This window comes from Rhinichthys klamathensis, unplaced genomic scaffold (assembly GCF_029890125.1).
Source record: "Rhinichthys klamathensis goyatoka isolate OS25496 unplaced genomic scaffold, OSU_Roscu_1.1 h1tg000296l_1, whole genome shotgun sequence".
NCBI classification, from domain to species: Eukaryota; Metazoa; Chordata; class Actinopteri; order Cypriniformes; family Leuciscidae; genus Rhinichthys; species Rhinichthys klamathensis.
In genome coordinates, this window is record NW_026606815.1 from 1,292,223 (window position 1) to 1,304,236 (window position 12,014).

Here is a 12,014-nt window from a genome sequence, read left to right on the forward strand (position 1 = left end):
ATGCATAGGTTATTTCATCAACTGTTTCACCTAAAAGAACAGGGAGAACAGTTATTAATAATCCAAGTTATAATTATACGATTTTATGTAGTAATTATATTTAAGTATCAGCAATGGTCTTGAGATTATGTCATCACTTCATAAAATTAATTCTAGACCACAGTCATTCGTTTTTATAACAATATACAATTTACCATTGCTGTCATGGCAATTGTGTGATCCGTCCTCAACTGTTGCATCGACTGTTTGTCCTGATAACAGAAAAAAAAGTTCTATGATGTAAATATACAGTTATCACCAAAAATATGAATAGGCTTTATGCCGAGCGTCACGTGACCAAACCGGAAAACGGGTCTCATTGCATCCGCTTGTCAGAGAAAGTGTTAACGGCCGTAAGAACTAACTACGATATCTATGGATTTTTAAGGTAATCAGCTAACCTACTAAGTTCACTTTGTTATTGGTGTTTTATGCTATTTAAATATCTAAACGTTAGTGTGAAGAAAAATTAAAAAACTTTTAAATATCAATCTGCACATCCGAGGGACATTGGTTATGCTCATTTTTGCTTGCTCCTTTTAAGTTATCTTGAGTAAAACCGCACAAAATTTCATGAAGCACATACAAAAGACCTGAATCGGAAGCGATGTGATCTGGTTTCCGGCTTGGTCACGTGACGCTCGGCAAAGACCTTATGCACCAGAGAACGTGGGCGCCGTCATCTTTAGAAGTTTTTGCGGTCGCTCTGTATATTTCTATGGCATCGCTGTCCAGGAGTAATTAGCTGGTGAAGTGGATTTACTTATTGCAGAGTTAACAAAAGTTATCATGAGCATTGTAATGTTTATCATAAGCATTGTAAAGCAGATGTCTTAACAAATGTCGACCGGGAAATTTTTTACGAGCAGTTCATTCATACCTATGCAAGATCGCTGTGAAAATACAGACCGGAAGTCAAAAGACAACGAGCGCAGCGCTGAAAAGGGGCGGGGCTACAAAAGGTCAAACCACACTAAAATGTCATTACATCAAATACAAAACTTCAAACCCGGCAAGTCGCATCTGCAAACAAATTATGCAAGACTCTTTAATTGTATCACATTATGATTCATAGGGCCTACGTCATGACATGTTTTTACTTACTCATCAAAATAATTTAAGCTAATACAATTTAAGTTGAAATGACTAGAAAAGTCAAATTGGTTATACTTAAAAATACTTTAGTTTTTAAGTTGAAAAAGGTAGATTTTTTTCTCTCAGTATTCTTAGGTGGATGCATGCAGTCAGTTTTTTTTCTCAAGTTTACTCAGGTGTATAACAGAATAACTAAAGATAGTTCATCACATTAACAACTGAATCCCTGCCTAAGATTTCTTCATATCAATAGTTGGTGGACTGAATAAAAACAGCGTCTGAAAGAGCATTCATTTATAAAGGTCTTTTTCTTCATTTTTTATGTGCTGTCTTTTAAATGCCACTTGTTTTAATGGGCTTCTCAAATAACCATTTCAGAAAAACTTGATCAAATATGTATTGATCATAGCCTATACTTACAATTATTTTAAACCAGAATTTTGTAACTAATTTAGCTTATTTATTTACCTTTATAATGTTTGTCTTAACACTTATTTTCTCTTTGTATGTGTAAAGCAGCATTGCATGAAAAGTTTCACCAGATCTCATAGAACAATGATCAGACTCACGTTTCATCCATGCGTAGTAAACGCACACAGTGATCAGACAGAGAAGCAGAAATCCTCCTCCTCCTGCAACTATGAGCTGCCAGTTATTGAGCAGTGAAAACTCAACAAGAGTGAGACCTGATCAACATCAAAAAGATGATGACTGATGTAAACTATCAGAAATTCATCCACTTCATGACACTTTTAATCTCAGGTTTATACACACTGATAGTCTTTGTAAAGAATTATAATTCCAATACTCACTGATCTCCCTATAGCCCAGAGAACAGTTCGTCTCTCTGAACACTTCACAGCGGTAGAGAGCCAGATCAGAGCGCTGCACATCACTGATCATGATGGAGAAGTTTCCAGAGCCATCACCAAATGCTTTAATTCTACCATGTCTGTTATTCCAGAATTTTGGCTGATCATTTACTTGGATTTCTACAATGAGGTGAACTGTTGTATTAACCTGTGTCCAGACAACAGCTGAACTCGTGGTCAGGTTTGATCCAAAGAGAGCAGCTTCAAACAGGCAAGGCAGCAGGATTTCAGACTGCAGTTCTGTGGATAAACTGACTCTTGAAATGAGCTTCTGTAGACACACATTATGACCTGTGTGAAAGATTGGACATGAAGAAGAGCTGGATATAGTCAAAAAATAAATCTAACTAACAAGGAGTGCAATAAAGGCAATGTATAGATAATAGTAGAGCTAATAAATATAAAACAAGTGTATACATGTAATTCTTACTGCAGCATTCAGAGAGTTTACTGACCTTTAACACACACTAGAAAGCAGCAGCACAACATCCACACAGCAGAGAAACACAGTCCAAACAGCTTCATGTCTCCTGTGATCACTGAAGATGCAATTGAACAGCACTGAGTTCATGTTCAGCGAGGTGAGAAGTTGTTTAGCATGTCACTTCCTGAAAAAGCTGCAGAAACAAAAATTAAGTAGCAACTGTGTAATGACGATTCTAAATGAAAAACTGGTTTATGGAAACCTATTTTCAAGGCCTTTTTTCTGCTTTTAAATAAAAACAAAAAGACTGAGGTACAATGGAAGTTTAGAATTTAAAGTCAGATTTTACAGTGCATTGTGGTAGCATATTTGTTGTTCATCTAGTTGTTCAGCAGTAAAATGAACATTCAGATTTGGTGCTTTTTGTTTTCAAAGATTTAACCTTCATTTCATAAAAACACTAAATACCAGCAGTCAAACACTGATGTTTTTCTGCTTCAGGACCTGGATGCCTTGCTATCATTAAAGGAACTATAAATCTGATCCGTATCCGAGTTCTCCAGGAGAATGTGTTCTGCTGACGTTGAAGCACAGGTGGCTCATGCAGCAAGACAAGGACCTGAAACAAACAGTTCTGCTTTAGAATGGATTGAGAAAGTAAAATAGTTTCCAAAATAGTTTTGGAAACCCCACTGAAATGCGGTGGCAAACCTGAAGCATGCGATTTATGCTCAAAAGCCTATATCTGCCACTGAGCTGGAGTGAGCCATAGCAGAGTGAAACATGCATAAATATCTACAGGAAGTGTTCGTTTGAAGTTATTGCACCTCATCTAAAGGAAAAAACCACACTGGAACACTTGGTGTTTTTTAACTTTGTTTAATAAAAACATGAAAATGCATCTAGTTTTATTTGTTCACATGCCAATTTTATGCATCCATTGATTTTGGTTGGAAAATATGTATTGCTTTTATTTTATTTTAGATCGAAAGTTCTATACTATGTGATTGTTTCTAATATCTGGGTTAGGCTGTGGGTAACATCAGAGTGGACCAAGTCTGTTTAATAAAAAAGTATAAAAATAAATATATAATTCCTTTGGTTCAAATTTTATTTGGTTCATAAATGCAATATCAAAATGAACCAAAATGGTTTTAAAAATGTTTTTAGTTCTAGCACAAACACATGAAAGTAAAGAAAGTCAATATATTTTAGATCCAGATCATCAGAGGCATTTAGAAGTTTTGACCATTTCTTTTAAGCAATCTTGTTGCATTTGAATAGCCCATGAAAACTGAGCACATCACACACAGACACGTAACACTTTAGGTGTCATATCACCACAGACAGCCTTCTGTCTGTCTCTTCTGCCACAAAACCAATTCACTGACAACCATCAAAAGCATAAACACATCACTTAATCAGAAGTTAACAAACTTTTTTGTCTTTGTCTAATGCATTGCTTTGTTTCAGTTCATGATGAGCCTCGCCAAGGAACAATTTACAAATTCATTAAAATATATATTTTTTTAGATCTTTTAATTCTGTATTCATTGCTGTTCATTCAAATATTGACACAAAAGAAAAAAATCATCTGAGGACAGTAAAATTAAAACCATGTAAATTTATTTTTATAGTCTGTTGTATATCCCAAGTATTAAACAACATACATCCTCTGTTTGGTTTGTTTAAATGTTGAGGCCGAAAGAAAGAAAAAGATTTCAAAGGATAATTACTTCGAGATGATATCTGAAGAAGTGACCAGTGCCTAAAAGTACATGAACACTTGAGTTCATCTGCTCCTGTCATAGAATCTCCAGCAGGGTTCACAGTCAGACGAGTGTGACTGCTGCATGTTGGGGAGGGTCACATGATGGGAGTATATCACCTCGGGTCGCATATTGCAGCTTGATGGTTGAGGTGATGCTACTCACACCTGCACCTTGCAAGACATACTGTGAACTCAAAAGTATTAAAAATGATTTCTATCTTTTTGAGCTCATACAAACTGGGTTATGAAGATAGCATTGACTCACTAAAGTTTGATGCCGTCGGTTCCCTTGAGTTCACAGTAGAAGAGACCCTGATATTCTGATCTTTAAAGATACAATTGTTTTTGTCATTTTGAGAAGATCATACCTGTGATGGAATGTTTATTAACTATTTTAGTTTGATAAATCTACTTTATCAGTAAACATATCTAGATTACGTGACTATTCAAATATATGAGCTTACAAGCATTTTCTGTTTAGAGTAGAAAGAAATGAGAAAGAACTGCTGACAAATATTTGGAAACCTCATGTATTCAATTACAGCATTTAAAATATGACAAAAACTAACTTTCGGAAGTGGCTGACATGACATTGGAATTTCTACCCTGGTTTTGCCGTTATCATCTCAGCTTTAATTAAGGCAAATAATGGAGGAAATAAGGTTTCACTATTCTGATGGTCCCTTCAACATTCTGTTGACTATAAGTAGAGCTCATTAGAGTGTTAGTAGAGTATTAGCAGACTGGTAGGGTTAGGGTAAAAATGAATTAAAAAGTGACCTATAGTCAGTAGAATGTCTGTTGGAGGAGCATCACAATAAAGCGTTAGCAGATATTAAGCAGACAGTCTACTAATACTCTAATGAGAGATAGTTGACGTTTAGTTGCAGTTACTTGTAGTCAACGTTCAAAAGGGACCATCAAAATAAAGTGTTACCGGAAATTAAACATGCATTGTCAAATGTAGACCACCACCCATTCCTATTATCAAACAATTAAAATGATCACTGAGAGTATAAGTAATCCCAACAATGCATTACACAGTATAGACATGATAGACTAAATGTCTTAGCCATGAAAACAATGGAACAGTTATTTCATAATCAGTGCCTTATAGACAACTGTTGTATATGTCGTCTCATCAACTGTTGGACCCAGGGCCGTAGCTAGAGGATTCGGGGCCCCCTGAAAAAATATTGATGTGGGCCCCCACCACCCTCCACCAATATCATATACTGTACAATAGATGAACATGGAGGCCCACATAACAGAAAATGGTGATGTTGTTGTAAAACCTTTATTTTAAAAGTTAAATGTTTATACAAAAATTACAACTAATACAAACTAACAAAAAGCAAGAAATTGTTAAATAATAATAAAACCGATTTTTAAAAAGTAGCCTAATATTTTTTCCCCCATCAGTCTGTTATAATTCATAAATCAAAAAGTAAACATTTAGAAATTGACAAGAATGCAGTCTAATTAAAAATAAATAAAACCATTCATTGTCTTATTTTTTAATAAAGATAATATGGAACTGGTAATATTATTAAATAAAGCGAATACATTTATTCATCCAAGTGCAGTGTGTTGTATTCGTGTTTTCTCGATGTTTTAAATATCATCAGCTGGCAGGTCAGGAGCATAATGCAATGCGTCGTGACTCGTGTAATTTTTTTAAAACTCTATTTTCAATAGTGTAAAAAGACAGGAATTTAGACCACGTAATCATTCGGTCGATTGTGGCGCGCACCGATAATAAAAAATGACTGTACACGGCAGACTGTAGACGGATGTTTTCTAATTCCCAGCGAAATAACAATATATAACCGGTCTTTAAGAACGTCTTGATCGACTGGGATACAACCACTCTCCTTGCCTCCCTCTCCGTCTTTTCCTGGCGTTTCTGGTTCCCTGATTTATGTTTTCTTTTCCCCGACATTTTTCAGTCAGTCAGTCTCCTGCTCTTCCACCAACTTCATCGTTAACTTCAGGCTGCCGCCTCAACTCTGATTGGTTCTGTTCACGAGCTGGGGCGGGACTTACAATTTTATTGGGTCCATCTGATGTTTGTCACTGACTCTGACTGAATAATTAATAAATACTTTAGGTCGGACTAAACCATTTTTATGGAGGTAAGAGAAGCAGATATTTGGAAAAATATTTGCCCAAATTGCACGTTTTTGCGGTTTTCATTTAAATCTCAGGCATTCAACTAATATAAATATTAGAATTATTCATACAACAGGGGCCTAAATAGTATAACTGCTGGATTTTGTAAGGCCCCTATAATTGTCACCACCTTTCACCCCACTAGTGACGGCCCTGGTTGGACCTGAAAGAACATAAGAGAAAATGTTAATGATATGAAGCAGTCCAATATGTTCTCCACATCTCTGAGACCCATCCTAGATCAGCTAAGTTAGAACTGCATTGCAAACTATTTCAGAGGGTCTTGAATTATATCAGAATTAGTTTTAGTCATCACACATTGCTGGTCTTTTATTTGTTTTGTTCCAGTTAGTCTGTAACTTTACTGTACTGTATTAGCATAGGTGTTGTATGAATTGTCTTTCAGGTTTGTCATATAATATTAATTCAATTAACTCACCAGATCTCATAGAACAATGATCAGACTCACGTTTCATCCATGCGTAGTAAACGCACACAGTGATCAGACAGAGAAGCAGAAATCCTCCTCCTCCTGCAACTATGAGCTGCCAGTTATTGAGCAGTGAAAACTCAACAAGAGTGAGACCTGATCAACGTCAAAAAGATGATGACTGATGTAAACTATCAGAAATTCATCCACTTCATGACACTTTTAATCTCAGGTTTATACACACTGATAGTCTTTGTAAAGAATTATAATTCCAATACTCACTGATCTCCCTATAGCCCAGAGAACAGTTCGTCTCTCTGAACACTTCACAGCGGTAGAGAGCCAGATCAGAGCGCTGCACATCACTGATCATGATGGAGAAGTTTCCAGAGCCATCACCAAATGCTTTAATTCTACCATGTCTGTTATTCCAGAATTTTGGCTGATCATTTACTTGGATTTCTACAATGAGGTGAACTGTTGTATTAACCTGTCTCCAGACAACAGCTGAACTCGTGGTCAGGTTTGATCCAAAGAGAGCAGCTTCAAACAGGCAAGGCAGCAGGATTTCAGACTGCAGTTCTGTGGATAAACTGACTCTTGAAATGAGCTTCTGTAGACACACATTATGACCTGTGTGAAAGATTGGACATGAAGAAGAGCTGGATATAGTCAAAAAATAAATCAAACTAAAAAGGAGTGCAATAAAGGCAATGTATAGGTAATAGTAGAGCTAATAAACATAAAACAAGTGTATAAATAATGTCATTCTTACTGCAGGATTCAGAGAGTTTACTGACCTTTAACACACACTAGAAAGCAGCAGCACAACATCCACACAGCAGAGAAACACAGTCCAAACAGCTTCATGTCTCCTGTGATCACTGAAGATGCAATTAATGTGCAGTGAGGGGAGAATTTAAGCAAGCCACTTCCTGAAAATGCATGAACAGCAATCATGGTCAAGTTTGATCCAAAGAGAGCTGGTTCAAGAAGGCAAGGCAGCAGGATTTCAGACTACAGTTCCGTGGATAAACTGACTCTTGTAATGAGCTTCTGTAGACACACATTATGTATGATCTGTGTAAAAAGTGTTAGGGGGGTAACAGTTTCAGACCCAGGACCAGAGATGATGAAAGAAGACCAGGAGTCGTGATGTTCAATCAAAGAGTAAAATTTACTGAAGAATAGTTTGCAGTTTAATTGGCAGAGTCAGCGTCAAAGTCTCACGAGGAGGTCGCAAGCTAACTCTACCTTACATGAAAATCGTACACCAGTTATACTGTTTTCAAGGGCATACATTACATAAACATTCACTTCTGATTGGCTCAGAAGACATAAAGCCTAAACAATTACACATAGATAGAAGGGTACGTTGACATCAATCAAGATAGCTGTCATCCAAGTCACGAAGATCCAGTAATGACCTCGGAGGGCCCATCGAAAAGCGTCATGAGACCAGCCACCCCATGTCATGAGACCTGCAACATACTGATAAAACCTTCCATCCTCAGAGAGAAGAAATAACAATTACTTTACTTCTTGAGAAATATATGTATGAAAGAAGTAAAACAAATCATAGAATCATACAGAAATTGACCCCTGCCCATTAATAGGGTCAGCAGAGAAACATGATCATATGATGAGGGTTTTCTTTAAGTTTAACACACTCATTAGTATACATACGGACAAAAAGCCTGTATTTAATGTTCTTGCTCAGGGCCACAGAAGATTAGTCCCAGACATCATAAGACATTCATGAAAGATAGGCCTTCACCCAACATTCAGGAAAGAGGTGCATTCAACAGAAGTATGAATAAAAACTATATGTGAATCATTTATTGCGTATAGGAATGATTATATAACTTGATTAGTGCTTATTATAGTAATAATGTAATCATAAAAAAGGATATACATATAGTTAAATTGAAGAGGCAAGGGATTCTGACCCCAACCCTTCAGTCCCCCGTTTTAGACCGATGTGTGGTCCAATACCGCCACGTCTGGTCTATCAAGTGAGGCCACTACGGAGAGGGGGAGTGGTGACGCATGCTTCCCTGACGGGTCACACTTGTCTCTTCACCTCGTCACGGACATGCTGGATACTAAAAAGTCCAGTCCCCGTTAAGAGGCTCTCCCACCTTCCACTCACATCAGGGCTTCAATGTTGTTTTGATCCAATTTGTCCCTCAGGTGGGTCGTGAGCATCAGCAGTCTCTTTTCCTCCTCAGCAGGATTCAGATTTCTGCATGCAGTCCTGCACAGATAGGAGAAACAAAAACGAACACACAACCAAATACACAAACAGAGGAACATCACCCCCACAAGGGCTCCCACAGCATACAGCACGTAGTGCACAAATCCCATGACTATATCTTCCGATGCTGTCACCAAATCATCCCAAGCTTCTTCCACATATTCTTCTACAGTTTCTGCCATATCTGTGAATATAGCACCAACCGAAAAAGCCAAAACAAAAGCCACCGCAATAGCAGATGGTGCTTCAGAGTCCGACATAAGAGAAGTTCCCTTGGACTTAAACCAGGCAGAATTCAAATACTCATAACCTGCAAATGGATCAGTCGTCTTTACCTGCTCAAGGAAAGCTGTAATGTATTTCTGCTGAGCTTCCTGGGCCTTTACCTGGGGAAAATATTCAGTTTCTTGCTTCAATTCAGTAACACAAAGGGAACCCTCCGCTCCATTACCATCTTGACTCTGATCCACTGGACGCCACGTGGGACCCAAGGGATGCGTCCACCTATGTCTAGCACAGTTCTTGGGAGAAATGTTATACTCGTCATGCAACTGGATCGGACCCAAAAACTGCCGAAATTGTTTTTCCCTATCAAACCACTCATCCCCTATGGCAACATCCTTTAACTGAGGCCACATCCTCACCTGGAATGGTTGATAATTATCCCACAATAACTCCTCATATTTCACTGGTACCAGACGAGTCTTTATTCTAGTATACATCAATTCAATCGTCAATTTAAGCACATGAAGGTGCATCCAGGCAGTCACATTATAAGCCATGGAGGTAGGGCTGTAACATTTCCCTTCTAAATAATCATGCAATTGATCCATTTTAAGAGCCGTTTTATTAGCAAAGCTCCTAACGAGCTCGTACTGATGCAACACGTCATACAAACTAGTCCAAGTGTATCCTGTCTTAACAAAAGAGGAATTACATACTTCCATAGGCACTTCCATCACCTTTACACCTGTGAGTTTTTCCGACATCGTTTTACATTTCTTAACATCACCTGGAGGAAAGGTTTTAACAAACCATTGTTGAATGTTTTCACCTAAACAACGTTCCACCTGTACGGTCTCCTTCCACGGATCATCAAACCTAGTATACTTGGGCCAAGAGAGAGAAAAAGCATTGACAAAAGGCAAACCATTTTTACTGCCATTAAGGTCGAAATTCTTTTTATCAGTCTTATCGATTCGTCCGAATCGATCACAAACAGCACCATAAGACCTGTCTACGTCCCATCGGACCATGTGAACCCTCGTGGGAACTAACACTTTCCATCTCATCGAATCCTTATCCTTCAGGATCTGTTGATACAAGTCTGAACCTGGTTCTTCTCTCACAACAATGTTGCTATGTATGTAACTTTGGACCACATCTTTGACAACCTGATTAGAACCTAATTCAGCTTTAGCTTTGGGCAGGTAATATGACATTATGTGTCGAGGGTCAGGTGCACTAGGATAAAGGGGAAGTTTCACTGGTTTCCCTCCTAAAATCATGTGGGAATCCCCTAATGCTACGGTCTGACGCTTCTTCCGCCCTGCTCTATTCTCATTCTTCATGGGTTTCAACAGATAACTATTAGCCATATTCATCCGTTTGGAGCAGGCAGTGTGGTTTTCATGGGCTATGCTGTCTGGAATCCAACTCATGGAGCTAAAATGCGGTTCATAAACATAAACACCTCCATCTCTCACCCAACGACCTTTTTGCATAATGAGGGTATTACCGGGATAATTTGGGGAGTGACCAAGCCAATAGGTCACTGACTCATTTCCGTCCAACCGATAGCATCTATCGTTTACCTTCTGATACATAGTCGAAATCAAATTTAGACCCTCAGTTGAATTTAGGCATGGGTATTGTACCCAGGATGGACGGTTGTCAGTTTCTTCACAATCCCAATTAGTCGCAAAAGCATGGAATCGACCGGTCCAAATGGAAATCTGTATCCACAGTAGAAATGACAAAGCGATTAGGATTAAACATACAAAAGAGAGCGGGAGTACTAATCTAACAAAAGCCCGTCTCATTTTCCCTCGCTTCTCATTACGCACTTCTTCTTGCAGAATTAGCAGCTTCAATAAGTCGTCTGGCTCAGCCATCTGTAAATGATAAAACAGTAATGCCAGAATTTAGAAAAATCATATACGACAGATATTGAAGAGGTACGATTTATCATATTATTATGTGGTGGTATTCTGGTTGCAACACCTCTCAAGTGGTTTCACCTGTGACCAATGTCTCCATACTGTACCCAACACACCTCTGTCGAGTAAAACAGATGTATTAGTAGTCAACAGAACTTGGTAAGGTCCATCAAATTTCGGACCCAGAGGAGAGATTATCTCCCTTTGCAACATTACACTGTCACCTATCTCAGGCAACGCAGGCATGTCTTTTTGCTCAGTGTTATCTTTCTCTGCTTGTCGGATACTGACACTAACCCTGGTGTCTTTTAAACAGTTATCCAAAGCCTTCAGATAATTTTGCAGAGCATCTTTCAAAGGCCCTGACGGTCCCTCATGTTGCAGAGGAGCGTCCCAGGGCAGTCGCATGTAGCGACCTGTCATTATCTCAAAGGGACTGATCTGAGTAGTTTTGTTCGGGCTGGCTCTCATACTTAAAAGAATGGTTGGGATAGCAGAGTGCCATCCCTTCCCCCACTCCAACAATCTCTTTCTCAATGAAGTTTTAATCGTCCGATTAGAACGCTCGACAGAACCACTAGACTGAGGACGAAACGGTATGTGGAAGTGTTGTTTCACTCCCATCAATTTCATCACATTCTTCATTACCTTCCCCGTGAAGTGTGTGCCCTGATCTGAGTCAATGTGCAATGGTAAACCCCATCTGGGGAAAACTTCATTCAACAGAATTTTTGCAGTTGCGTCTGCGGTGCAGTTTTTCAGAGGAAACGCCTCCACCCATCTGGAAAACAAATC